The sequence below is a fragment of the Wyeomyia smithii genome, chromosome 3 (genome assembly GCF_029784165.1).
Source record: "Wyeomyia smithii strain HCP4-BCI-WySm-NY-G18 chromosome 3, ASM2978416v1, whole genome shotgun sequence".
Lineage (NCBI taxonomy): Eukaryota > Metazoa > Arthropoda > Insecta > Diptera > Culicidae > Wyeomyia > Wyeomyia smithii.
In genome coordinates this window covers 155617481-155627743 of record NC_073696.1, presented here as the reverse complement: position 1 = coordinate 155627743, position 10263 = coordinate 155617481, and the positions used below count along the sequence as shown (strand labels likewise).

General features: G+C 37.4%; 1 protein-coding gene across 1 annotated transcript in view; it reads left to right on the top strand.

Annotated features, from left to right (window-relative positions):
• The first annotated feature begins 587 nt into the window (after nucleotides 1-587).
• The window catches only part of LOC129728720 (basement membrane-specific heparan sulfate proteoglycan core protein-like), a 392889-nt gene continuing 383213 nt past the window's right edge, over nucleotides 588-10263 (top strand). The window contains exons 1-2 of the mRNA XM_055687175.1: nucleotides 588-715; nucleotides 772-865. The gene's annotated coding sequence lies outside the window, so the exon portion shown is untranslated. The remainder of the gene's footprint in view (nucleotides 716-771; nucleotides 866-10263) is intronic.

Here is a 10263-nt window from a genome sequence, read left to right as displayed (position 1 = left end):
GTTCACGGTTACGGAATAAAATTTGACGACAAATCCAACCAAATGATTTTCACTTCAAAGCGAAAAAGAAAAACAAACAGTCCACTTAACCAAAATAAACCTCACCGAAACACTTTTTCACTGACACTGACCGATGCCTTGACAATCTTCGTTAACTGATAAACTGATTTTGTTGTCTTGCTTCCATCGCCTGAAATATAATGAGGTGTTTTGACAAAAAGCAAAAAGCGGGAAGGGGAACTATGAAAGGATTGTAAAAAAATAACGTTAATGGATGCTTTTTTTCACTTTCACTCAAGAGTGTCAACAAATATCAACCCTGATATATATATATATATATATATATATATATATATATATATATATATATATATATATATATATATATATATATATATATATATATATATATATATATATATATATATATATATATATATATATATATATATATATATATATATATATATATATATATATATATATATATATATATATATATATATATATATATATATATATATATATACATATACATATATAGAGCGGATCAAAATTTCTTTCTCTTCTCCTTATTTTAGACCGCGAAGTAGTTTTTCAATGCCGCGATGAGGGTCCTGTACGTGCAAAAGTTAAATGGACCCGAGCAAATGGTTTGCCACTTCCTCCTGGATCACATGACTTCAATGGCCGCCTTGAAATTCCGAATATTCGGGTACGAACATAAGCTCAGTTCATAATTATTGTTTTAATTCTTTCAACTAATTCCAGTTCGATCATAACGGTGATTACGTTTGTGAAGCTATTGATTATTCAAAAACTGCACCTGGCAGCAGAAAAACTGTAAATCTTATTGTGGAAAGATGTAAGTTTTCAGTATGCTCTTATATAGGATTTAACATTAGCAAAGCTTGAATCTAGCTTCCCCTGAACGTACTATTTCCCTTTCAATCCTCATTCACAAGTTCACAAGTTTTTGGTGTCGAAACGAAAGGCGACTGGGTAAAATGTATGAAGCTTGGTATTCTAGTGTATATCAATGTGTTATATATGGTTCGAAATGTCTTAATGAGACGAGAAAAAGCTACTATGGGGCCAAAAAAAATCTGCCGTGGGAGAAAAGAGTTAAAACCTATTTAATGCCCTAGTTTAAGGGTTTAGCGCTTTCAACAAAAAAAAAAAAACTAAATTAATCCACCTAGCGATCAGACCCAGCCTTTCTCATTCAAACTTTTATTTGTTTAAGTAGATTTACATGAACGCTTCAATCTAATAGATGTATATTCACTCTCTAGGTTCTAAAATATTTATGTTGTAATCTATACATATAAAAATGCAGTCCGGTCTGTCTGTCTGTCTGATCCATGTAGGCTCGAAAACTACCGAACCGATCGACGTGAAAATTTGTATGTAGAAGTTTTTGGTGCCAAAAAAGGTTCCTATGATAGTTTGAGACCCCTCCCTCTTCTGGAAGGGAGGGGTCCCATACAAATTAAACATAAATTTCTGCACAACTAAAGAACAAACCAAGCAAATGAAACCGAATTCGGCATGTGGATGTTTTAAGGGGTAACAAATATGTCCATAATAGTTGGACGCCCCTCCTTTTTCTGGAAGTGGAAATGAAACACAAATTTCTGCACATCTCGAGAACTAACCAACTAAATGGAACCATTTTATCCTGTGTGGGCTCATCACTGCGACAAGAGATTAGATACATTGTGATATTGCCCAAGTGTTTTCTGTGCTCCGCACTTCATATTATTGGCAGTATCACTATTGAAGTAAGTGATATGCTTATCATTCATATCCGTGCTTGTGTGTGAATTTTACCTTTCCGTTTCAAGCTTACTATTCTACTATACCGAGCCTTTGTCCCTCCTAACAATATCGCCTAATTACAATTCCCTGCAGAGAACTTCCCTTCCTTTTCTCACACCAGTTTTATTATAACAGGGACTTATTTTTGTTAGAAGTAGTGTCAACAGAGATACTGTATAATTCAGATTGAAGAAGGTGCTTGGTGGGAAACCTGAGAATAAACCCATGCTAATGTCCTTTGGCAACTAAATGGCCTGATTCTACTAAGATTCGAACCCACGACCACCCGCTTACCAAGGCGGACGCTGTAACCTTGCAGCTACGGAGCTCCATGGAACCATATTCGGCACCATTATGAATTGTAGGATGGCAACATCTGGTTTCTGGGAATCAGCCAAAGATGGCCGATTGCTGTCTAACATGAGTATCTCCGGATCTAGAATGATACACAGCAGCTGAAATCGACCACAGACCCCATTTTGAATTCTGGGTTGGCGACTTCCGGTTCCTGGGAAACAGCCGAAAATGATCGAATAACACCCTATATGGGTGTTTCTTCAACCAGAATGACGCTCAGAGGCCAGAAATTATCTTGAATACCATTTTGAAATCCAAGATGGCGACTTCCGGTTAGTGAAAAACAGCCTAAAGCACCATTTCAAATTGCTAAATGGAAAAATGGTCTAGGAAACAGTCGAAAATGACCGAATAATACTCAATATGGATATTTCCGTAATCGAGATGATGGATAGAAACTAAACATTGACCCTGTACACCGTTTTGAATTTAAAGACGACCACTTTTAGTTACTGGAAAACAACCAAAATAACTAAATACCTCCCAATATGGGTATTTCCGGTGTTAGATCGATGCCAGAAAATCTACTGAAAATGACCGAATACCACCCAATATGAATATATTCAGAATTAAGGTGATGCACAGAAGCCAAAAGTCGAGGATGTTGTCATTTCGATTAAACCAATCATTTTAAACGATTTGTTTTTTGACTTTGATCATATCCTATGGCCGATTCGTTGTGCACTTGCAGCTTTTAAACACATCGCAAGGAATCAATGAATTTGGAACGTTAAAATAGTACGATACCACATTTAAATTATGATGAGGCCACATATAGTCTTCACAATAGTCTTTTCTTCTTTTTTTTCATAACTTTTGTGCCATATAGATAAGTATGTGCTCACATTAGTAAGTTTTTAAAAAATATTTATTATTAAAGTTCGTTGTACAACTTGCTTCTTTCACACTCAGAATTAGACTGACTAAATCTGTGCTCCTGAATTGTATTCTACCTGTCCACTGTACTGCATACTGCTGCGTCAGGTGTTCCTGCTGTTCGTCGTCGTTGAAACTTTCCATGGTGTCGATGGTGGCTCGTTTTGTTGTGTCAGGAATACCGGCCATCCACGTGTTGTGTCGGGTGACGTGCTGCGTCAGGGCAGTGCGTCCGGTGCTACTGTCGTTCAATAATGTTCATGGACCGGAGCATGGAATGGGCATTGTCGGCGTCTATTTCACGCTCGTTTGAATATCGTGGATAGAGCATTGGTTTATCCATAACTACCCCCGCGTTAGATTGAACCGTCCCGGTTAAAATTATTGTGTTGAACGTTGTGGGTTAATGGCTATGAATTTTCTGATTTTAGTAATCTCTATGACCAGGTATGATAGAATGGCTGTTGCCACAAAGACTATGATGACAATACTTCCAGTGTTCACCAGGTTGTCTTTTCGATTAACGATTTCCAGATGGTTGATCTTGTGGCGATTATTGATCTGCAAGTCATGTAGTGTTTCTATCGGTTCTGTTATTACTTCAGTTTCGTTAACGGCCACGAAGTGCAACGGGAGGATTTCGGGTTTCTTGTTAAATCGGAACACCTTGCTATCGAAGTGATTATTTCCAATAATTAGTGAGCAGTTGTTGAACGTTATGAAAAACGTTCCAGTGAGGTTCTTAGGTCCATACCCACATGTGTCATTAAGATGCATGGGAATGATCGCGTTTTTTACTAGAATGCCGTTGTTTTCGATGATTTCTATCTCTGAAGTGTTAGTGCCACTGATGAATGCACATCTGCTTGGTTTGCCACGAAGTAGCTGGTGAAAACAATCATTATATGTAACATTGATTAAGTTTTCCATATTGCACATGAATGTGTTCTCGATTTGACTGCATTTCCATCTGATAAAAATGATTCATCTTTCCGTTCCTTAGTTTTGGTATTTTGACTACAAAGATTATAGAGGAGTCGTTGTGAAGTGTCGGAATTTCTAGATATTCATACACTTGATCATAGCTTGAGATTTCGATTTCCTGTGTCTTTAGTAGTTGAGTTGCCAATTTTAACTCCATGGGGTATAGTTATGCTGTTGAGATGATGCCAAGTCGTGAAAATTGAATGGCCTCGAATATGGTATCTAGTTGGTGACGAATAGTATCCAGGTTGAAGATGATGTTGTGAATATGCAGTATGTGTCGCCAGTCAACTGATCTGTCTAAGTTCATTTTTGCCTGTTTAATAAATCTACTGATCTCTACTGATTGTTTGTAAGCTTCTTTTGTTATATTGTTAATCCTACTCTCGAAAATTTCGTTAATTTTAATTGGTTCATTGTTCTCTGTAACCAATATGTTATTTGAATATTTTAGTGAGTTAATTTGATTATTCAAAGTAGAAAGATCTTCATTGTCGAGGTTACCGGTGATCGATTTAACAATAGTTCCTAGAATATTGATGCTTCGTTTCTGTATGCGTTTTGATATCAGGTTTTGTAGAATCATGCTAGCCTGTTTGTGTTTTTGTTTTAGAATTTCGGCTATTTATGTTAACTGGTTATTCTGTTCTAATTCTGGAATAATCGTTTGATATTGTCTCAAGATTAAATGGAATGGATGTAATTTAAATTCCATAAATATGTCCATAAGAACAATTTGCAACGGCTTTGTAGGGGTTGCTGTGAATTCATACTTTTGTTTGTATGGACGTCTTTCATATTTCGCCTTTTGGCACAGTTTGCAGATGTTGATGAGTTTTGCGACTTTGCTCTTCATCTGTGGAAGAAAGTACTTACGTGAAACGTGGGATTTTGTTTCATTTATACCTCTGTGGTTTGCGTTGTGTTGTCTTTGTATAATTAAATCTTGTTCAACTTCATCGGTAACGTCCTCAAGGATTTTCTGAGTCCAGAATATTTTGAATGCCTTTGCTCTTGAAAAGAAATTTTTATAGACAATCTGTAAACTGTTCAAAATTTTGGTATCACAGTAAAGTCCCGTAGTACATTTTACTGATGCATACTCTTTCAGAATATTTATCAACATTGCTGGACTGAAATGAGCTTTGTAGTTTGAGTTCTATTGTAGTTTCTGAACATAGTTAGAGATTCGCGACTGTTTTCGTGTGATTCTTCTAAAATGATTTGATTTTTGAATTCATTAAGAGGTCTCTCCGTGCTGGGTATAAAGTCTCCATCGTCTGTGTCAGCGGAGTGTTGTGTCATATCATCGTCGTCTTCAGTGGAATTTGCATTTATTTCAACTGGTTTGTCATTGGTCACTGGGCTTATGCGTGAAAGTGCATCCGCATTGGCATTTAATGTACCTTTTTTGTATTTTATGTCAAACTCAAATTCCTCCAGAGCCAACTTCCAGTGAAGAAGTCTTCTGTTCAAATCATTCTTCTGCCTGAGCCATACGAGAGGCTTGTGGTCGGTGCGAATATCAAAATGAGTTCCGTAAATGTAAGGCCTAAAGTGTTTCGTCGCCCAAACGATAGCCAACAGTTCTTTTTCTGTAGCTGAATAAATACATTCCGCATCGTTAAGTGTTCTAGATGCGTATGCGATGGGATGTTCTTTCCCATCTTCAAATTTTTGGGATAGCACCGCTCCCAAGGCAAAATCGCTGGCATCTGTTTCCAGGATAAATTGTTTACTAAAATCAGGGTATTTTAAAATTGGGTCAGTTGTTAATAGTTGCTTGCACTCATTAAAACAACTTATAAATTCTTTATTATGTGTTATTTTAGCGTTTTAGGTTTTGTGAGTTTGGCAAAATCTCTGATGAATTTGCGATAGTATCCTAAAAGTCCGAGGAATCCTTTGATATGCGTGGTAGTTTTGGGTAATGGCCAGTTAAGATTTTTTTCGATTTTGTTTGGGTTTGGTTTTATTCCATCTTAATTTACAATGTGGCCTAAAAATTCACATTGTTTATGAAGGAATTCACATTTGTCCAACTGTACTTTTCAATTAGCTTGAATCAATCTTCGCAGAACTTTATTTAAGTTATCCAAATGTTGCTGCAGTGAGCTACCGAATATTATAATGTCGTCTAGATAGACTAAACAACATTTTCCAATTAAATCACCAAGGATGTGGTTCATTGCGCGTTGAAAAGTTGCAGGTGCATTTTTCAAGCCAAAGGGCATACGTATGAATTCGAAGTGCCCTTTGTCAGTGCTAAATGCTAAAGTTTTTGCTCGATCTTTTGGGTTTACTTCGATTTGATGAAACCCAGATCGATCGAGAGTTGTAAAATAAATACTTCGACCTAACTTGTCTAAAATTTCCTCAATGTTTGGGATGGGAAATTTGTCATCCACTGTTTTTTTCATTGAGTTTGCGGTAGTCTATAACGATCCGCCACTTTTTTTTACCGCTAGCGTCTAGCTTTTTTGGAACTATCCAAATCGGGGATGTCCACGGTGAAATAGAATTTTGTATGATACCGTCTCTTTGCATTTCGTTGATTTGTCTTTCAACTTCAGCTCTATGAATATGTGGGTATCTGTATGTTTTTGTATGAATGGGTATGTCATCGACAGTTTTAATCTTATGCTGAATCGTTGTGGTACACGATAGTTTATCAGATTCTTTATGAATTATGTCTGCGCACTTTTCTTCAGCGCACTTTTCTTCAGCATTAAGGTGTTTAGATCTGATAAGTTTTCCTAGTTCTGATGTTGACATGGATAATGCCTTTTCACATGGCTCAGCATTTGTGCAATTAATTTCAAAAAAACTTTCCACGGGTAGGGTGTTGGCAGGTTTCGTCCAATGAAAGGTTACGGGTTTTCCGAAATTTTGTGCCAAAACGTCAATAGTTCCATTTTTTGCTTGGTATAGGCCTGAAGGGATAACTGCATCATTTATTCTGATGTCTTTCGGCAGGAAAATGTCTCCGTTTTTTTGAGATACTGGAAGCTTAATGGTTTGAACAGAGTTTTCGGTGAGTGTTATTTGTGGTGGACCTAAACATCTTATTTCCATTTTAAATGTTTTCTGTGGTAGTATGAGCTGGTGTTTGTTCATATCAATTAAAGCTTCTAAGTCTGATAAGGTTTCATAACCAAGAATTCCGTCAAAAAAACTGTGAAATTTTAGTAGGTAGAAAGTAACATTATTCTTTACACCGAAAAGTGTGGTTACAAATTTATTTTTTGCTACGTGTTTCCCTGAACTGTTTTTGATTGGTAATGGTTTACATTTTAACTGGTTTTCTTCTGGGATTAAACTTGGGGAAATGAAATTTTTGTTTGAACCACTGTCAATAAGTATTTTAGCATCTTTTCCAAAAAGCTTAATTGTAACGAATGGAAGTCCGTTGATAGCGTTTACGTCGGCTTGGTTTGAAAGGAATGAATTTGAAAATTTGTCTCCGTTTCTTCGTTAACATCGTCATCGTCTTCGTCATTTTCGTTTTCATCATCAGAGTCGTCCTCTTTAGATTCGTGGTGGAATATTTTTGAATTTTTCGATCTATGTGATGGATCGATCTCCATAGGGGTGATTTTCGATCGATCAGAATGTTTTGAATTTTTTTGCGAAAAATTATGTTGCTTTGTTGTTTCGTTGTTATCATTCCGATTATGGAATTTTGAGTTTGCTTTTTGTAGATTGGATTGAGTTTGTTTCTTTGTAATTTCTGCATTTTTAAATTTGCATAAAAATGCATATGCAGTTTCTAAATCTTCAGGTTTGGATGCTTGCGCATACCCGAAGTACGGCTTGTTGAGGCCGTTGATAAATGCTGCTAAGCATTCTTGGTTTAGAAATTCACTGATGGCTTCCCAGTGATTTCTATACAATTCTTTTTGTTTCGCTAAAGAATTCATGTTCTGAATTATTTCTTTAGTTTGTCTAAAGTAAGAGTGGAGAGAATCCTCCATCTTTAGCGACCACAGTTGTGTCTGGTATGTCGCCATGTCTTTTCGATCACCGTACATTGTTCGCAGAATTTCTGCTACTTCGGTGAACGTTATTGGGTCACCGTTGACACAAACTGTATCGCGGGCTTTTTCCTCGATTTTATTAATTATAGTCTGCTCATACAGACTGTAAACGTCGTCAGAGACTCTGTCTCTAAAAAGGCGTAAAGTTCTCTCGGCTGTTGTCAGCCACGAATTTAATTGTTTTTTGTTTCCATCAAACGACGGAATCGTTTTGATGGGGTCCGGAGTTCTGAAAATATCCGTTTGCCGTGCAGCTACTGCACCGACAACATTATCTGCTTGATTATTCCGATGCCTTTGCTCTGCTCGCAGCTGTGCATTTTTGAGCTGCAACGCATTTACGCGAGTTAACAACCGAGCTACCAAAGGAATTTGCTGACAATTCAGACAATGCCATCGACGAGCAGGTTGACGACAATCGAACGATCGGAGCCACCACCGAGCGATGCGGAGTCAGCGGTTCATATTCTGACCAACGTGAATCGAACGGTGGGCACAAAATGTAATCGTTAGAATTAATAAAGTTGGTCTCAATTGAGCAGTGAAATGTGTCAGTAGCTTTTTTAAAAACTCCGAACAATACCCAAGTGTTCAACTGGCGCCCGAATAGGGACCCAGAAGTCGGGAAAAGTATAAGTGTTTTAAAGTGTGAAAATCTTCATATTCGGTTAAAGCAGCCGGATCACAACGGTGGAAAGAGCCACACACCAGAAACCAAGCGATCTGCAGGACACTGAGGTAATCACCCGACTGATGTGAGAGTCCCGAGTACCGCTAGGAATAAGGAGCAACTCGTAGCATCTGCCTGCCGATCCCCCGACGATAAAGGGATTCCCGTCAACCCAGGAAAAGAAAGTCCAGATATGCTGGCATTCATGTAAGTGATAGTTTTAATAAATAGTGATAGTGTTTTAGTGCAACTGACAAAAGTCCAGACTAGCTGGCATAGTGAAATAAAAAAGTGTGTTTAATTGAGCCTCAAAGAAAGCAAAAAAAAATAAGTGTTAAATTCAAAAAAAAAATCTGAAGAAAAGTAGATTAATTTTTTATTTTGCAAGAATAATGAATCCACCTATACCCACGTCGGTGAACTCATTATCAAACCAACAGTTCTACGAACTAGGTAAAATACCGGATCTTCTAAGAGATCTTCAACCGTTTGACGGTAGAGCACAAGAATTACTTGCATGGCTCACAGACGTAGAAGATAATTTTCGACATTATCGGGAAAAACACGCAACCCCAGATCTGGTTGCAATTATAGAAAAAACAGTCAGACGTAAAATTCGTGGTGAAGCCGCAGATATTTTGAACGCAAATAATATTACTTACGATTGGCTCGAAATAAAAGAAACTCTCTTACTTTATTATCGAGATAAAAGAGATATCAAAACATTGGACTTTGAACTGACGACAGTGAAGAAACACCCGTCTGAAAGCCTCAGCAGCTATTACAGCCGAGTAAATGAACTGCTCGCTTCTATTATCGTCCAAATTCAAACAGACGAGAGAATGAGTCAAAATGCCGATTCACACACCACATATTTTCGAGAAAAAGCATTAGATTCATTCATTAGAGGATTAGAAAAACCCCTCAATGTGTTATTGAAAACGGCTACACCAACAAGCTTGGCAAAAGCATACCAATTTTGTATAGATTTTTACAACATGGATGCGAGAAGCGCACCATTCAGAAATGAACATTCCAATTATTCAATCCCCAAACCCAGAGAGCTAGACTTGCCTCGACATCCGCCAAAAATTCCACCACGTAACCAAAACTTTCCTCCTCCACCACCTAGAAACTTTCAAAATTCTTGTTTACCCCAACAGTACCGAAACCCCTTCATATCAAATCAGAGAAATAACACGAATCCATTTGTACAACCTCAACCCCGTTTCCAACCAAACTTCAATCCATTTTTGCAACCTCAAAATAGATTCCAACACAATCCAAACTCCTTCAATCATCCACCGAAGCCTCTCCCGAGACCCGAACCAATGGAGGTAGATCAAAGTGTCCGATCTCGGTTTTTAGATTATGGAAACCGACCTACCTTTCCTATCAAACGCCAACATCCCCCATCATCTAAAATACAAAATTTTAAAAGACTAGCTCACCCCATAGAAGGAACATCAACATTTAACGAAGTAGAAGCCAATGACGAAACAGATGCTAAACAATATC